The sequence below is a fragment of the Danio rerio genome, chromosome 17 (genome assembly GCF_052040795.2).
Source record: "Danio rerio strain M-AB ecotype USA chromosome 17, GRCz13ab, whole genome shotgun sequence".
Lineage (NCBI taxonomy): Eukaryota > Metazoa > Chordata > Actinopteri > Cypriniformes > Danionidae > Danio > Danio rerio.
In genome coordinates, this window is record NC_141037.1 from 15,202,914 (window position 1) to 15,222,706 (window position 19,793).

The 19,793-nt window shown below is 34.9% G+C and overlaps 1 protein-coding gene and 1 long non-coding RNA gene across 18 annotated transcripts in view; one reads left to right on the top strand and one right to left on the bottom strand.

Moving 5' to 3' along the window:
* Positions 1–19,793, top strand: part of LOC147833032 (uncharacterized) — a 248,845-nt gene that overhangs the window by 222,683 nt on the left and 6,369 nt on the right. The gene's annotated exons all lie outside the window — the stretch shown is intronic.
* The window catches only part of LOC147833033 (uncharacterized), a 219,557-nt gene that overhangs the window by 38,852 nt on the left and 160,912 nt on the right, over positions 1–19,793 (bottom strand). For 2 of the 5 annotated variants that reach the window (XR_015513163.1, XR_015513167.1), the window contains one exon: positions 9,308–9,835. The exons of the other annotated variants lie outside the window; for them this stretch is intronic. This is a non-coding gene — a long non-coding RNA (uncharacterized LOC147833033). Of the gene's footprint in view, positions 1–9,307; positions 9,836–19,793 lie in introns of those variants that run through there. 5 annotated transcript variants of the gene reach the window in all.

Here is a 19,793-nt window from a genome sequence, read left to right on the forward strand (position 1 = left end):
GTTTAGGTCACAGTTCATGCTATTATCTAGGGGCTTTCTACATGCTTATTAATAAGATATGACATTTTCATTAATAGTTATAAAGCATGATCTTATTCTGCATCTCTAATCCTACTCAAAACCTAAACCCAACCTACCTTACTAATTATTAATGAACAGCTTATTAGTAGTTTAAGCTAGTAGTGATAGTTAATGGTTTGTTACCGCAAAATGTTAATTTAAAAAAATATAATATATAATAATAATAATAATAACAGCAGTTTTTGTTACAAGAGGTCAATGGAAGACAAACAAAATGGTAAACTATTTACTGCATAAAATAATGACTATAATTAAATTCCTTTTTTTGTCATGTGTGACTCTGAAAAATGCCACATTAACAACCCATATATGATGAATATGATGATGATGAGCCTTTACTTGTCACAACACTCTTATATGCTGTGATATTGGACCCCTCCGACTATACAAAATGTTAGGGGGGATTGGATTTGTGGACTTTTATATTGATATGCTGCATATACTTTACCAGTCACCTAAAAAAAGACAGAAGAATCAGGCAGTAGACCCATTTTAAAGCCATTTTGTAAGTTGTTTTAGTAATATCGCAACCACAGAGTTCCCTCACAAGTCTCTACATGCACTGGGTTAAAGCCGAAGCATGTTATGATTGAGTATGTATGCAGTAAATCACATGGGGATGACTCCATTATGCTACAGTACACGTGTTAGTAAATATATGCTCAGGTGGAGGACACGCAGGTCAGCATAAAAAAAGAGGTCACAAGTTTTGCATATCGGCTGTATTGTATATATTTATTGCTTCTATGTTCTTTTCAAAAGCAAAATGACAGTATATACAAAGACATAAAAAACTATATATATATATACACACACACATATATATATATATATATATATATATATATATATACACACACACACACACACACACACACACACACACTACTTGTGTGTGTGTGTGTGTGTGTGTGTGTGTGTGTGTGTGTGTGTGTGTGTGTGTGTGTGTGTGTGTGTGTGTGTGTGTGTGTGTGTGTGTGTGTGTGTGTGTGTGTGTGTGTGTGTGTGTGTGTGTGTGGAGTATAATTACAAGTGTTGCGCGAGGAGTGTTTCTCATTTTATTCTAACACTATTTCATTTGAGCTGAAGGCCACAGAAATATTCCAGTGTTGGAGGAGATGTTTAATATTTATGGTGTCACTGTGGGTCTCCAGAGGCCAGACGCACAGGGCAGGCAAAAGCCCACCTTGAGATCATGCTTTGAGAAATGGCTGTCTCTCGTAGCTATAAATTTTTGCTTATCCTTCAATTCAATGTGGACGGGCCAGCGGGGAAATCACATACATCACATTAATGTGAAGATGAGCTCTAATGCTTATGAAGTATTGTGTTTATAATGTATCGCTGTAATGTACGTGATGGGATGATGTTGGTCAACTATATACCAGGGATTTGATTTAAAAAAATATATATATAGTTTCTGTATTCTGTGATTTACAGATGATTTGCATTTATTTACATTATGAATTGTTATGGGACTTAAAGGGCACATAGGTTACCCCTTTTTTCATATTTAATATAAGTCTTTTGTGTAAAGCATCGTGATGATTAAATGAAGGATTAAATAACGTTAGAACATCTCGTGCTTAAAATGTGTAAATTCAGTGGCAAACACTGTTACCTGAAAACTCCGTCCCAATGGCTTTAGTCATTTTCATAGCGGACTTTAAACACGAAGTCTTTTATCCATTCCTTAAAAAGTGTAAATACTGGATTAACATTCATCACGTGATCACTAATCAGATGTGCCATTATTTGTAACTTTAGGTGGCTTCTAAAACTAAATCTTTCAGTGTTGTTTTCATTTTCTCGTATTCAGACCTTTACATTTTTGCGGCTGTAGCTTCCTGTCATCGGAACTGAGTGAATGACAGCTGATATTAACCTGACATTAATCAATACATTCGTGTTCTGTTCTAGCGCAGTGGGCCAAAAAGAAGAGTTTGAAGGTGGGGCAAGCATTGCGTGCTTTGTTTATTTCAGCAAGTTGACATGTCAACTGTTTTAAACCATTCCTGAGCGCTGCAATTGGCGTTTTTAGGTGCAAAGATGCTTAATGTGTGAATGCCTCCTAAAGTCTGGTTTATACTTCTGCGTCAAGTGACCTGCGTGACCCACGGCGCAAGCAACGCGCGTAGCTGTGCATTTATACTTCTGCGCGCTCTCTGTTGGTCTGATTTAACACTTCCGAAACGCTAGTGGGCAGTGAGGTCTAAATGTTTCTCTGTGTCGAGTTTCTTCTCTGCTGTTTTGCTTTTCCTGAACACTTCCGGGATGTACAAGTGGCTCAAACTCGCTCATTTTGAGGCAGGAACTGGCAGACGTGCAACAACTTTAACTATGAGGTGAACACCAAACAAAACTTTCCATCAGGAGCTCCTTCACGGGACTCCACACTTGTAATCAATCGCTCCATTGGGCTCGCGTCCAGCTCGCGCCATTCGCGCGGCTCTCTGTCCCGCCTAGACTCGTCAGCGCTACTATGCTGACCAATCACAGAGCTTGTGCTACGCGTCGTTGCGACGTGTAGTTACAATTTTTGAGAGGTGCACGTCAGCGACGCCGACGGCAGAAGTATAAATCAGCCTTAATTCTGTGCATGTGGTGAACATTTTGCTGTAAAAAACGGTCGCACGACTACAATTTTATGCACTCGCACGAATGCTCCCAAATATATTTTGAGGTCGCATAGATAAAATTTTGGCCGCATATGTAATTTATGTATGATCTTTTCTAAATGCATATGGATTTTCTATTGCAGCATAAAATACATGTTAATCAATGGCACAAATTCCAGTAAACTGGAAGTAAATCAAAGCATAGTAAATCTCATTCGTGATTGATTTAAATACTCTCCTATCCATACATTTAGCACAAATGCATATACATTAAGCAGTGCAGAACTAACTGTCCGTGCCTATTCATCACTAATGTTTCACTGCTTGTCTTTAGTAAATCCTGACAGTGTCTTTTAATGCCTAAAGAGGGTTTGCATTGGCACAAGCTGTTAGTAAATCTGCCTCTTAAACTTGATTTTAAATCCTAGAACTCAAAAGGATTTTGCACAGCATTTTTGCATCTATTGCTTTGGGAATTTCCAGTCTTGTAAATCCAGCCTCTTTCACTAATTGTCTGCTTCACTTTGCTGTTTTCTGATGGTCATCACAAGCACAGTGTAATGGATCTGAAATGAGTCGCTCTTTAGATTGACTGGGTTTTTCTCCCTGTTGGGTGTAAATCAATTGTGATTTAGCCCACAGTTTAGGTATCTGTTTATTTTCTGCTGTCTTAAGCAAACTCTTCAGCACAGCAATTAGTCCAGAGGCACTATAATGATAGATAAGTTAAAGGTTAAAGAAAATGTTTGTACATTTATATATAAAGTACAAATGTGCATAATAATTAATCATAGGTTTTAAATAGCAATTATTAATATGTTATATAATGTGTATTATATGCTTCAAAAGCTTGCAAATATTAAGTATATAATACAAGATATATTTAAAAGATTTCTTCAGGGGGTTAATAATAATATTGACCTAAAAGTTTTTAAGGGTGCTTTCACATCTGTTGTTTGGTTTATTTGGTCTGGAAAAGGGCAACTACTACATTGTAGCATTTTCTGCTGTCTTTGGGTTGTTTTTACACCCCACTGATTGCTTTGGTCCAAAACAGTTGAAAAAACAAAACAAAATGCAGTCATGTGACAAAATCCACATCACTCATTGGCCAGATGTTGTTAAACGTATTTCCTAAACTTCTCTTTGATTGGTCGGAATTAACGTGCGGGAAAATGTCAATGGAAATCCTGCAAGCAAACAAACCAGCAGACACAAAATGTCGCTTTTGACTATCGGGCTACGACTGCACTGGCTGATTGTATCCCTGCTCATAGTATACTATATAGCTTGTGTGCATCATTTTAGACAAACTCTACATTTTGAGAATGAAGAGCGGCTGTGGCTGGAAAACAATGTTCTATTGCAAATGGGGATGACGCATAGGTCACTTCAGAAGGCGTGAATTAATTTAGCTAAACTGCGACATGGTCATCTTCCGGAAGTATTACCAACGATCAATCAGCTAATGTTTTCCCTCTCTCTCTCTGTTGGTAAGGCGCTGTCAGCAAATATTTTTCCTCCACATCCCATAATGCACAGTGCATCGGCCTACAGCAGCTGGATAAGTCCAAAAAGGCACAGTATTTGTTGCAGTTGTTTTTTTTTTTTTTTAGTTCGGATCATATTCTCACCACAAACAAAGTGCTCCAGGGTTCTTTTGAAAGCGTACCACGACTACCTGTTCAAAGAGGTCTTGGTACGCTTTATTGGGCCGCTTTTGGTGCGCACTCAAGTACGATTGCTACATTCAAACCTGCCCAAACGAACCACACCAAGTGGGAAAATGAATTTTAGTGCAATTCTAACAAAATAAATCAGTCAGGTGTGAAAACACCTTGAAAAAGCCAAAGCAATGCGATTACTACCAGATTTCTGTTGTGTTTGCGATAAGGAAAAATGCCAAACACATGCAGGCATTTCTTCTTTCTTTCTGTTTACTGAACTAGACAAAAAATAAATAAAAACAAACAGGTGGCAAACCAACAAGTAACTCAGGGTTATACAAAGAGTGGCCAACACAAAATACATACATTCCTGATATGCGAGGCCCATCTCAAACTCAACACACTACACTTACTATGGTATAAATACAGCTCTATATCATACAAAAGAGAGAGGGCTTTCATTAGAAAGTCACCATTTTATAATGATTTAATGAGCTGTAGTTTAAAATTAGGCTGTATTTTTCCTCCTGTAAGTGTTTATTATGCTGTCTTTGTCACTATCTTGTAGATGGACAACATCATCGCCTTTGCTCAATGACCCGCTAATGGCCGCTGACGCGCTGTCTCTCAGAAATTATAAATATTCAAAAATAGACACTAACCTTATAAATATACTGCATAGATGCAATCCTAACTACTACAGTCTTGACTAAAAAGCCTCAAGAGTACATTATGTTGACAAACAGCTGGAATATTTCTTTGCTACTTTTGTATCTGTCTTAAATAAAATCACTGTCCATTGAGACAATTCCCTTTTCTTTTTCTTCGATGCTTTCAAAATAATAAACACATTCTCTCATTGACTGTATAATTCATTGTGACTACTGTAATTTAATTCAGCTATATATATATATATATATATATATATATATATATATATATATATATATATATATATATATATATATATATATATATTCTGAACACTGTATTACTGTATACATTAAAGTTAAATTATAATTTTTAGAAACAAAATAAAATAAAAATAATAACAAATAAATAAACTATATAAGATGACACAATCTTAAACAAAATTAGCTAAATATGTTTCTACACTTCTACATTACTGTAAAAATAACAAAGTTTAGTTTTATTTAAAAGTTTTATTTAGTTTTAGTACATTTTATTTTAATTATTTCTTTGTTTTATACAGTTTTACAAAATATCTGCCTGTAACACCCCCCCCCCCCCCCCCACCATCTCTCTCTCTCATATACACACACCTAAAGACATCAGTTTTATCCACCGTGTAAAATCCTGTGCAGCATTTTCTAGCTGCTGTTTAACAGCGTTTTTACCACATTTTTGAACATATTAGTTTTAATAACAATTTTCCCAGAGATGGATTGCGGCTGGAAGGGCATCTGTTGCATAAAAATGTGCTGGATAAGTTGACGATTCATTCCGCTGTGGCGACCCCTGATTAATAAAGGGACTAAGCTGACAAGAAAATGAATGAATAACTAATTTATAATAACTTATTTCCTTGCCATGATGACAGAACATAATATTGTACTAGTTATTTTGCTTGCTCATACCATAATACCATTGAGCTTAAGATGCAATTTGAAGCCTAACAATGTTTATGCTCAAAGATATTTATGTTAACTAGGCAACGTAATCAGTCAACTCATTGGACAAGTGTTTTTTTATTTATTTATTTATTTTTTTTGTTGTATTATTTATATCAGAACATCAAGTTAAACATAATGAAAAATATTTCCCTGGCAGTTGAACAAAATAACTATTATTACAAATACTTATTAAATATAATACCCAGTAAGGAAGTGGGCATAAGTTTCCTGATGATGTTGTGCCCTCAGTCTTTCTGTTGAGTGGCATTATTGACCTGCGCCCTGCAAAAAAAAAAAAAAACATACAGCCGCACTTCCACTCCAAAGAGCTTAAATCTTTATGGATTCCCTCATTCCTGGCTCAAGAAGTAATCCCACTTGATGGTAAAATTTCTCCGAGGATTTAAACCCTTTGAAACCGGCGATTCAAGAGCACAGCCTTTTCTGTTTTTAACACACTACGGCCTGTTTCCACTCCAAAAGCATTTCATTCACAGAGAAAATGTCATGCCAGAACGCCTGCGATACAATGCAGCAGTTTGCAAGAATTTAATAAATAATCGTCAACAGCATTCAACAGATGCAAATCCTGTTTGAACCAGAATTATAGGGGTGAGCAGGTTATGCACGATGGCTAGGACAGATTTAATCATAAATATAGGTAGAGATATGGCAGACCATAAGTGTCTGTTTACACTGGAAGGACTGAGGCGTTATTAAAATGAATGAGGGCAGAAATCAGCCAAGACATCATAGAGATAGCTATTTAAATCAAATCAATAAACACCCACCAGGGCAGAATACTTTCAACATAATAGAAAATGAAAGGCTGATATTAATAAACATTGCTTATACTGGTACAGTGTATAAAGAGAATGTGAAAATCTGAATCTAAGTTCCCATACAGGCTCTGATTTAGATCATTGCTGTGGATTAAGTGGCACAGATTGGCACAAAATGGAAAATGGTTTATATGTTTGTTTGGGTTTGTTGTTGTTTTGTTTGTTTTTATTTGTTTCATAACAGCATGTCAAAATATATATTTTGTCCATATGGTGTTTATCACTAATCACAAACTGAATACTAATATACAGTTGAAGTCAGAATTATTAGCCCCCCTGTTTATTTTTTCCCCAATTTCTGTTTAATGGAGGGAAGATTGTTACAGCACATTTATAAGCATAATAGAAACCTATTTTTAATAACTGATTTATTTTCTCTTTGTCATGTTGACAGTAAAAAATATTTTACTTGATATTTGTCAAGACACTTCTGCACAGCTTAAAGTGACATTTAAAGGCTTAACTAGGTTAATAAGGTGAACTAGGCAGGTTAGGATAATTAGGCAAGTTATTGTATAACGATGGTTTGTTCTGTAGACTATCAGAAAAAAATAGCTTAAAGGGGCTAAAAATTTTGTCCCAAAATAGTTTTTTAAAAAGTTAAAAACTGCTTTTATTCTAGCCGAAATAAAACAAATAAGACTTTCTCCAGAAGAAAAACTATTATCAGACATATTGTGAAAATTTCCGTGCTCTGTTAAACAACATTTGGAAAATATTTAAAAAAATAAATTAAAAATCAAAAGGGGGCTAATAATTCTGAAATCAGTTTTTTCAAATTTCAATTTTTTTTTCTTTTTAATTATTTCCGAAATGATGCTTAACAGGGCAAATTTCATATCATTTTGAGTTCATTTTTGTTTACTTCTAAAAGTCTGAATACAATTCATGAACATTTATTTATTTATTTATTTATTTATTTATTTATTTATTTATTTATTTATTTATTTATTTATTTATTTATATTTACTTGTTTACCTGTTTATTTATTTATTCATTTATATTTACTTGTTTATTTATATATTTATTTGTTTATTTTATTTATTTATTTATTAATTTATATTTACCTTTTTGTTTATTTATTCATTTATATTTACTTGTTTATTTAAATATATTTATTTTACTCATTTATTTATATTTACTTGTTAATTTATTTATTCATTTATATTTACTTGTTTATTTATTTATATTTACTTGTTTATTTAAATTTATTTATTTTACTAATTTATTAATTTATATTTACTTGTTTAATTATTTATTAATTTATATTTACTTGTTTATTTATTCATTGTTTGTTTGTTTGTTCGTTATTCTGAAAATTTGTTCAAAATAAATATATGTCTGAAAAGCTGGCTTTTCATTTTAAATGCTTAAAAAAACTTTTAATTTATAATATATAAAGATATATCATCATTAGTTTGCATAATACAACACAATTACATTTTAAATAAACAATTAACTAAAAAACAACATATTGTCTTCTGAACATACATTTATGCTGCTTAATATTTTCTAGAAAACCAAAATACAAACAGATAGTTTTTTTTTTTTTACAAGAATCAGTTATTATTATTTATATAGTAATTTTTAGTTATATAATTTGCTGTGTATTTCACCTACACTAAAACTTTGCACAAAAAATAATACAAAATATTCATAAGACTATCTACATTGTAAAAAAATTTCAGAAATTAGCAGTTTTCTGTATTTTGTGATTCATGTTTTCACTTTGTCCCTTTTTTGATTCTTTTGAATTGCATTATGTGACTTTGATCTTCCTTCCAACAACTTTTAACCTTAAAAAGTTGTAAAAAGTGACTTTTTATTTTTATTTCTAGTTTGAAGTGATATATTGTCTGATAAACTAATATATTGTCTGGGTTTGTGTTGTATATTATTGTACAAATACCTTGCAATAAACCTCACTTGTTTTTTTACAGACTCATTTCCCTAGATTATTTTTTTATATATTATATTATTTCAAACTACAAAAATGTCAATAAAAGTTAAAAATGCAAACTAAAACTGAAGAGTTAAATTTTTAATATCAAAGTCGACAGAGCAGAGATCAAAATCTCATAATGAAATTCACAACCATAAATAAACAAAAAACATGAAAGCTGTTTAATTAACAGATTTTTTTTTTACAGTGTAGATTAATTTATTCCTTGTGAAAACATACATACTGTTTTTGTTTTTTTTCTCTAGGTCTTGCATATAAATTAAAATGACATTTTTAACTTCTAAGCGTGGACCAATTCTCAGTATCTCTGGATTTACTGGTTTATCGGGTATCAGTTTAAGTAAAATATTCATTGTTTTATTCTACAAAGATCTGAACACATTTAATTAAAAAACACTGTCATTTAGAGTTTTTATTTGTTTATTTACTAATTTATTTATGTTTGTTTGTTTATTTATTTGTCTTTCAAAAAATGAGTTAAATAAAGATAAGAGAACTGAATAAACGTCTGAAAACTTGCCTTTTTTATTTTAAATGCTCCAAACGACATGAAAATATGAAAACTTCGATACAACAAAAATTTTACATAAACAAGTAACTATATCCACCTTTGAAAATACATTTATGCTGCTTAATAGTTTTGTGGAAACCAAAATACATCCTTTACTGGATTGTTTGATTGATATGTATTTCTCCTAGACATAAACTTGAATCTATGAAATCCTCACTGCATACAAAATTGTGAAGATAATGCACTAAACTAACTAAGATTCTATCTGCACAGTAAAAAAAAAAAAAAAAAAAATTAGCAATTTTCTTTTTTTTGTGATTGACATTTTTGAAAAGGTTGTAAAAGTTAGTTTTATTAACATTTCTAGTTTAACATGATAAATTGTTTTATATTATGTAATTCTTATACATTTGATTAATTCAAACTACTAAAAAGTCACTTTGTTAAACTGTAGAGTTGAATTTTCAACATCAAATGTCAGCAGAGCAAAGATCAAGGTCCCAATAATGCAATTCACAACTGTAAATAAACAGAAAACATGGAAACTGTTAATTAACAGATTTTTTTTACAGTGTAGATTAATTCGTTTCTTGTGAAATCAAACATACAGTTTTTTTCTTTATGTTTTGCATATAAATTAAAATGACATTTTTAACTACATTTTAATTCAAATAAGCCTGTATCTGTATCTTGTTTTATTTATTTATTTATTTTTTGCTTATTATGGCAAAAATTTAAAGCACTTTTACAAAACCGCAAAAAAGCGATTAAACAAAAAAAAAAAAAAACTATTAAACAGTGTTATTTGTGCATTGCTGAAAACGGAGTAATTTTGCATATAGCAATGAGATCTCAGTCCTGTTGTGTCAACATTCCTGAAGAACAGGCAGAGAAACACAGAAACTCACAGCATTTGTTTTGTGTTTATTTGGTATTCAAAAAATGAGTTCAAAATGAACACAAGCCTGAAAACTTGGCTTTTGTTTTAAACTTAAATGCTCTTAAATGACAAAATGTTTATTAATAATGTGACAGATGTATTTATTACTTTACACGATACAACAAAAACGTCATTTTACATAAACAAGTAACTAAAAAAACATATTGACTTAAAAACATACAGTTATGCTATACCTAATAGTTTGTGGAGACCAAAATACATCCTTTACTGGATTCTTTGATGGAGGAAGATACTGTATTTTTACAAGATTCAGTTAATAAAGTATACAGTCATTTTCAGTTACATAATATTTTGTGCATTTTACCTACACATAAAAACTTGAACTAATTAAATCCCCACAACCCACCAAATTGTAAAGATAATGCACTAAAAATAGATTTAAGAAATATTTAAGACTCTATTGTATATCTAAATCTGCATTTGTTTGAAAAACATACATAATTTTTTTTTTAATTCTCTACACATGTTTTGTATATTAATTAAAATCACATATTTTACTACATTTAAGGGCTGCACGATATTGGAAAAATTTGCCATTGCAATTTATTTTTCTTTGCGATAGATATTGTGACATATATAACATATTGGACATTCTTGCTGTGAGGCAACAGTGCTAATCACTGGCCACTGTGTCGCCCATTTAAAAGGAGGGAAAGTAGGGTTGGGTGGGGGAGCTTCTTCAAGACGAAGATATTGAGATGAGAAAACTGGTTATTTATAGTGAGTTAGGAATCTTCAGATAGGATAATTGGTTATGAGCTAATGCTGGGACAGCTGTGAACAGTCATAAGCACGTGATCCTCTCGAAATTTATTTATAAATAAACTTCACTTAAACCTGTATCATTTTAAGGTCACATTTAATTTTCATGGTACGTTTGTTGAATTTAAGTTACATTGCATCTACATGCCAACTAATTCTCAGTCGATTATAAGTAGACTGTTAGGTTGGTGTTAGGGTTGGGGTTAGTGTAGGTTGACATGTACTTGCAAAGTTTCTTATAGTCAGTTAAATGTCTGTTGAAGGAGCAGAAACCGTTTAAAACACTTCTGAACCTCACAGAAACTGAAAAAATCTCATACAGTGAGTAGAAACACGTAATTAAACTAAGTCTTATTTGTGCATTCCTGAATACTGAGTAATTTTGGATACGTCAATGAGATCTCAGTCCTGTGGTGTCGCCATTCCTTAAAGAAATCAAACAGATACTCACTGCACTGATTTGCACTATGGTGCCGAAATTTATTCTACTTAATTCTTTAATTGCAACCAATTATGTGCACCGCCAGACTGACAGGAGTTCTCAGGCATATGGCTACATTTAATCAATTCCACTATAAGGCTCATTAGGACCATTTCATAAGCTGTATTAAGCATGCATTTTCATAAGGCTGAGTAAAACACCTTTTCCAGCCTGATCTCATTGGTATTCTGAGGTGTTTGTGTATTAAACGCGCAAATGCATATACGCATGAGCGTCATCTGAAAACTGTTAATACACAGTTCTTGAAGAGCTTTAAAAACACATTCACACTTTGCACAAGTGCTTGAAAATCACTTAGAAATCGTTCACCTTTGTCAACCTGCACTCAAGGCTCATCTAAGCATTGCTTCATATACATATGATTGATGTTGTTCGTGAAGCTGTAAAGTGTTCCTCACTTCCATACTGAGAATGTATTAAAGCGGTGCTGCTCTTTTAGCTTCTACAGCTGCTGCACATGATTTACTGGACAAACATGAGATCAAATCAACATGCAAATGCAAAAAGATGGCTTTGGTCAGGGTTTTGATACACTTTTCACAAATATCTGCAAAATAATGAGCATAAAGATCTATATATGGATCTATATATGCATAGTGTGTTTTGAGATCTGCCTTTAAATGATTTGTTCTATTGACTATTTGATTTTTAGTAGTGCATTATCTTTGAATATATTTTACAGACAATGAGGATGAATTTGATAGATTAGGAATCTGGTGAAATACAATGAATATTCATTTTTTATTCCATAAAAATTTTAATCAAACAAATTAAAACTTGCTTTAAATAAAACTTTCAAATAAATAACCCTATATCGATACTGTCCTGACAAGCCAACATCAATCTTTAAAAACGAACAAAGCCTATTCTATGTTCTAGGGGTGTCAAAACTAATTGTTTCTTCGGTGCACAATGATACAGATGCGGACAATTCGGTATCGATTCAGTAATTATCATAACCGGTTATTATGTACTGACGTCATTTATCTCATAGCTTACTATGGCGAGGGAGACGAGCGTGAGTATTTACAACGCTCCAACTACTTAAAAACGCATAAGCTGCGCACAATTTCACTGTGTGTGTGTTTGACGGACAATCTTTCACTGACACTTACAGCAGAAGCTCCTATTTACATTTACATTTAGTCATTTAGCAGACGCTTTTATCCAAAGCAACTTACAAATGAGGACAAGGAAGCAACTTACACAACTATAAGAGCAACAATGAATAAGTGCTGTAGGCAAGTTTCAGGTCTGTAAAGTCTAAGAGGGAAAGTATTAGTATTTTTTTTTTTTTTTTGGGTACAGTTAGTGTGATATCCAGAGAGGCAATCCCAGATTAGGAAGTGAAGTGGAGACTAAATAGTTGAGTTTTTAGTCGTTTCTTGAAAATAGCGAGTGACTCTGCTGTTCTGATGCAGTTAGGGAGTTCATTCCACCAACTGGGCAGATTGAGCATGAGCGTCGCGAAAGTGATTTCTTCCCCCTTTGGGATGGAACCACGAGGCGACGTTCATTCACAGAATGCAAGTTTCTGGAGGGCACATACATCTGCAGAAGTGAGAGCAGATAAGAAGGAGCAAGGCCAGAAGTCGCTTTGTAGGCAAACATCAGAGCTTTGAATTTGATGCGAGCAGCAACTGGCAGCCAGTGCAAACGGACTAGCAGCGGAGTGACATGTGCTCGTTTAGGTTCATTGAAGACCACTCGTGTTGCTGCGTTCTGGAGCAGCTGAAGAGGCTTGATAGAGTTAGCTGGAAACCCAGCTAGTAGAGAGTTGCAGTAATCCAGTTTGGAGAGAGTTGAGCTGCATGTTCAGATAAGAAGGGTCGGATCTTTCTGATGTTATAGAGTGCGAATCTGCACGATCGAGCAGTTCTAGAAATGTGGTCAGAGAAGTTCAGTTGGTCATCAATCGTTACTCCAAGGCTTTTCACTATTTTCGATGCAGTAATGGTTGCCCCATCCATCTGGATTGAAAAGTTATGGTGTAGAGTCGAGTTGGCAGAAACTACAAGCATTTCCGTTTTTGCGAGGTTAAGCTGAAGATGATGATCTTTCATCCAGTGTGAAATGTCCAACAGGCAGGCTGAGATGCGAGCTGGAACCGAGGGATCATCAGGATGAAAAGAGAGGTATAGCTGGGTATCATCAGCATAGCAGTGGTAGGAGAATCCATGTCTCTGGATGACTGGTCCTAGAGATGACGTGTAGATGGAGAAGAGAAGTGGCCCAAGAACAGAGCCTTGAGGTACCTCAGTGTTTAGATGCTGTAGGTTGGACACCTCTCCCCTCCAAGACACCCTGAATGACCTGTCAGAGAGGTCAGATCTGAACCATTGTATAACAGTGCCCGCATCGCCCAGTGACTCGAGCGTAGATAGCAGGATCTGGTGGTTGACAGTGTCAAAAGCAGCTGACAAGTCCAGCAAGATGAGGACTGATGATTTAGAGTCTGCTTTAGCCAGTCTGTGATCCTCCACGACCGAGAGCAGGGCAGTCTCAGTTGAGTGGCCTTTCTTAAAGCCGGATTGCTTGTTGTCCATGAGATTGTTTTGAGTAAGAAAGTCCAGGACTTGATTGAACACTACTTTCTCCAGAATCTTGGCCATGAATGGAAGCAGGGATACCGGTCTGTAGTTTTCAAGTAGCGTATGGTCCAGGATGGGTTTCTTTAGCAGTGGGGTTACCCTAGCCTGCTTAAATGAAGTGGGGAATAAACCAGAGTCAAGAGATGTGTTAATTATGTGCGTCAGTGTTGGTATGACTGCAGGAGAGATGGCTTGCAAGAGATGAGAGGGAATGGGATCGAGTGGACAGGTGGTTGCATGGCTAGACAGCACGAGTTTGGACACCTCAGACTCAGAGAGCTGAGAAAAAGAGGTGAGTGTGTGTGGTGTTGGTGGTGTATCTTGCGTGTTTGTTGTAGGTGCAGCAAATTGAGCACTGATTTTTGCAGTTTTGGTGCAAAAGAATGTAGCAAAGTCATCAGTAGTAAGTGTGGAGGATGCGGGTGGAGGAGGAGGATAGAGGGAAGAAAATGTTTTAAAAAGTAGGCGAGGATTAGTGGCATTGTTGATTTTCTGACAGAAATATGTCTGCTTTGCAGAAGTAACTTCAGCCGAGAAAGAAGACAGAAGAGTTTGGTATGTTAAGAGCTGTGCAGGATTTTTAGTTTTCCGCCAAATTCTCTCTGTGATAATATTTCACTGTGATTGAGAAAATGAAAGTAAGCATTTGTCTCTCTCTCTCTCTCTCTCTCTCTCTGTGTGACCCATTTGACCTGCTGGCGTGACTTTTCCTCTCCTTTCGGCTGTTACATCGATACTTCTGGATAGAGGTCTGCATTCCTGTGGCTGTACCATGGGACCCGACCAGATTTCTTGCGACGTGGGTATACATTTCCGAATAAAACGCGGGAGCGGTCGGTAACTCTGGTGTAATTTGAAAGCGAGCGGGCAGCCTAGCAATATCGCTTCCTAGAGAGCAATTGTGTGCGTGCGTGCGTTTATGTGTGTGAATGAGAGAGAGCGTGATGCTGTGTCTCGCTTGTTTGGTGTTGTCTATATTTGTGTGTATGTGTGTGAATGAGAGGGAGCGTGATGCTGTGTGTCGCTTGCTTGGTGAGACACACAGCGATGTTTACTGATTATTATTATGATGATTATTGTACTATTATGCCAATTTTTACAATATGTAAATAATGTTCCTAGAGATGCCCCCCTCATTCACCTCACACACTTTCCTCATAACTTGTACTCCCCCTAATCACTGCAGTATTAATATTTGCATATTTAAAGTTGTACATATTCATTGGATTTTTTGCACTAATTAATCTAGAATTGTTCACATCCACTGTAAATACACATTTTTAATTAAGTTCATAGAGTTGAAACCAGAAGTTTAAATACACTGTATAAAAAGGCACATAACCATTTTAAAAAAAAGTCAGATGTTAATGTGACTAAACTTTTTCTCTTTTAGGTGGGTTAGGATTATCAAAATTTTGTTTCTGTTATGCTTAATTGCAGAATAATGAGATATATATTTTGAGGAATTGTAATAACTTTTCTTGAAAGTCAAGTTTGCATATAGTAAGATTATTATGCCTCTGAAAAAGCTCAGGTGATGGTATCAAGGTTTTGGAAATTTCTGATTGGCTAATTGACAACATTTGAGTTAATTGGAGGCACAACTGTAGAATAGTATTTAAGGAAAACCTCAAACACACTGCTTCCTTTTGTGACAACATGGGAAAATCAACAATCCAGAATCAACAAAGCCAGATTACAATTTGCTAAACTTTACTGGGAAAAACAATAATTTTTAGAGACATGTCCTGTGGTCTAATGGAACTAAGATTGAACTGTTTGGCCATAATAACCAGTGTTACATTCGGAGGACAAAGGGGAAAGCTTACAAGCCTGGGAACACCATCCCAACTGTGAAGTATAGGGGCGGCAGCATCATGTTGTGGGGCTGGAGTGCAGGTGGGACTGGTCCACTTCACAGCATAGATGGCATCATGAGCAAAGAACATTATGTAGAAATACTGAAGCAACACCTTAAGACATCAGCCAGGAAATTAAAACTTGGCAATCCCAGCAACAAATCAATTACAACTAATTCAAGTAATTATCAATGATATGCTTTAAAACACTGTGGCATTTACGGTAGTATTTCTTCATGTAACGTAAAAGCTTATACAGTATCTACCGCCTCGATGACAGGCAAATATATTTTAGTTCAGTAGAAAACTCTGCCCTCATCATGATATAAGGATCATGCTCAACATATGTGGTTAATTTCTATTTATATTTCCTTTGAACTATGGCCAATTAATTATTTATAGATTAATGAATATGCAAACATGTCAATTATTTTAATTATTATCCCTTAATATTATTGTTTTTTTTTTACTTAAACTATGTATCTACTTTCAAACTTGTAAACTTTAGAATAAAAATTGTATTTTCAAGCCTGAACTCATAAAAAAAGTGGCATGTAAACTGTAAATAAAAAAGTAACTAAAGTCATCTCCCATCACTGCTGGAGAAAAAGTACAAATAAAAAAACAAAAAAAAAAACAGTAGAAAAACTTCAAAGGAAAAGAAAAGGCCAAGTGTCATGCAGCGCAAACCAGCAGATGACAGAGGTCTGCACAGTGATTCTGACACACACACGCACAAGCGCACACACACACACCGTCCCTTCCCGAAGGCCTAAACCCTGCACATTCCCAAAGAACAAAACAGCGAGTTCCGACAGAACAGTGGGATTTATTACGACCATTATCAGACCCTAATGTGTGTGTTTGGACCTGCTCCATTATATACAGCACCTGCAGATGACGAATCAGAGCACAGTATAATAGATGACATCATATTATAACAGTGCAGCAGAGAGTGCTCGACAGTCCCAGATCCATCAGAAGCTTGATTACCCTTTAATCCATCAATTTCCCTTCCTCAGTCAGGATTATTCACCAAAACGAGCGCAGAGGTTCTCTCAATGACAATCCTCTTATCCAGAAATGATGATTGGCAGCGCTGGGCTGTTTTTGTTTTTGCGCTCGTCGGCGTGAAAGGTCTGTGATTAGAATAATCAATTTGATTGGTTGATGATGTGTACGATGTATTTGCTTACGTGCAATTTCCGTGTTATTCTCGACAGGGTTTTGATGTGTAGCGCAACCGACGGGAAGCGCAAACAGAATCTGTGTTATTAGTATTCTATGGACATTGAACACCCTGTGCAAAAGTCTGAGAGGGAGGAAAAAAAAAAAACGAGTCCTGATTTCCAGTTGCCCTGGTTACCAGTTGAGTCTGGGCTTTCTGATTACCACCTCAGTGCTTGCTGTGAGCCTTTCATTACAACACAGCCACTACATGAGACTCAACCAGACTTTTAATGAAGAGCTGACAGGGAACCTATAAAGCACTCCGGCACAGCGCCCCATTCGTTGGACGAAAACAAGAGAGTAATGTTCTTCCAAACAGTTATCACCTTACAATTTTTTTCGGGTTTGCAACTCCGCAAGCATATGCTTAATTGAATTGGGCCAGATGGGACAAAATCAGCAGGAAATGAATGGTACTGTCGGCAAATTTCCACAATTGAGTGATGAGCTCGAGCTATTCCATGATTCTACCAGCTTTGATTGATGGAAGGGTCAAACTGAGTTGATGGTGTGAAATACTTCACAGTTGGGTGTCCAAACATGAGCACAAACAGGCTTGAAATTCTGGATGAAGCCAAAAACAACTTGGCAAAGACAGCAGAAAGAAAGTTTCAAATTATGTTTATGAGCATTTTAGGAAGCATAGAGACAGTTCATTCAAAAATGACGATTTAGTCAGTATTTAGTCATTCTGCAATTTTTTTAAATAAGCATGCCAAAGCATTTTTCCTTTTTTATTTTTTATCTATCTATTGTTTATTCATTATAAACAGGGGCAGTGCTCATTAATCAAGCCAGAGTTAGCAACAAGGGCTCATTTTCATCTCTTACCTCAAACTGATTTGATAAAAGGCAACCTAAAATCTAAAATAAGAGAGGGCAGGGACGAATGTAACACACGCACATAACAAAATATGCAAGATTTACTGATTTAATCTTGTTTATTTGAAATATATCTGACTTTGACCTTGTTAATGTTAACTGCAAGCATATTTTGTCTTTTGTTTTTGCAAAAAAAAATATTAAACGGCATTTTCATTTTAAATTTCAGTTTCATCAAATGTTTCAAAAGCAATCCAACGATGCAAACAAATTGTTACAATTTTCTAAAATTATTGAATATTTGTTATAATTAATGACCATAAACATTAATTATATAAAACATGTAAATCCAAACACCTCAAACTCTTATGTGGAAGTGAAAAGTAAGGTTTGTCTATTAGCAATGGGACATAGATATCAGTGTTATTTTCATCCCCACAGGAGCTCAAGCCATTAAAACCTCATTTACTTTTAAAATGAAAAAACTCAGACATTGTAAACTCAAGGATGTGTTATTGCACTAATTTAATTCAATTCAATTCAACTCAATTCAGCTTTATTTGTATAGCGCTTTTACAATGTAGATTGTGTCAAAGCAGCTTCACATAAATGGTCATAGTAACTGGAACAGTGTTGTTCAGTTTTTTAGTGTTTAAGTTCAGTACAGTTCAGTTTAGCTCAGTTGATAACCAGTAGATTGATCATTATGCTGTGTTCACACCAGATATGGCAAGTGCGGATAAATTATTCTGTAAATAGACATGTAAACATTTTGAGATTACTTGCTTCATTCGCGCGTCTAATCCGCTTCACAATAAATGCAGATTTGTGTGATGGGCAGGGTTTCTGTCTGCCCGGTAACTCTAGGTTCGTTGCTAAATGGCTTAAATTAATTTTTATTAAGAGAGTAGATGTGCTTAGGTGCTTTTTGAAGGCTGAAAAACAGCACAGATTCATTTGGAGCCGTGTCTGAGCCCACTAGATCCTTTCAGAGGTGCACCCAGCTCTATGAGTTCCCAAACTCCTCCAGTAACTTACCCTGAATGATGGAAACTTTCAGCGGTGCTTCAAACTGAGCCAAGCCCAGTTTGATAAACTGTTGTCAGTGTCGGCAGGAGCTTTTTCCGGTGGAGCCTCATGGCCTCGGATATAGCCTACAGGTATACTTATTTATTAAAACCAATGCAATTCTACCAGCTCTTGGCTTTGGTGATGCAGAATAGATTGGATATCAAACTTGCTTTATTTGAATGGGGAGATTCTATCTTCTATCAACATTACCAGATAATCAGAGCCGATCGAAGTCATCGACAAGATTTTATCTCAGATTCCCGGAAGGTATAAATCGGGCTAAAACTTCTGTAGTCTGAGATGGCCTTAACAGAGTTGCATAATGATACTATAATGTACTCTGTAAGCAATATATGAGACTATGTGTTAAATATCTCAAACGATAAGTAACAAGCAAAGCAAAAGTAACACAATAAAAACAGACAAACATTACTCCCATTGTTTTCTGAGAAGCATGCTTCCACTATTTCTGCATGTTTTTATTTATTTATTCATTTTTAAAATGTTTTAAATTGTAATCTAAAATGTAATCTATTTGAAAGTGTGGTATAAAATGTGTGCGGTATAAAGTATAAAAGTCCAAAAAGGTAGATTTTCTTGGAAGAAGTAAGATAAAAGCTCTCAAAAGTGAAATAAAGTTCTGCAGATGATTCATAATGATGCTAGAAAGTAAAGAAAG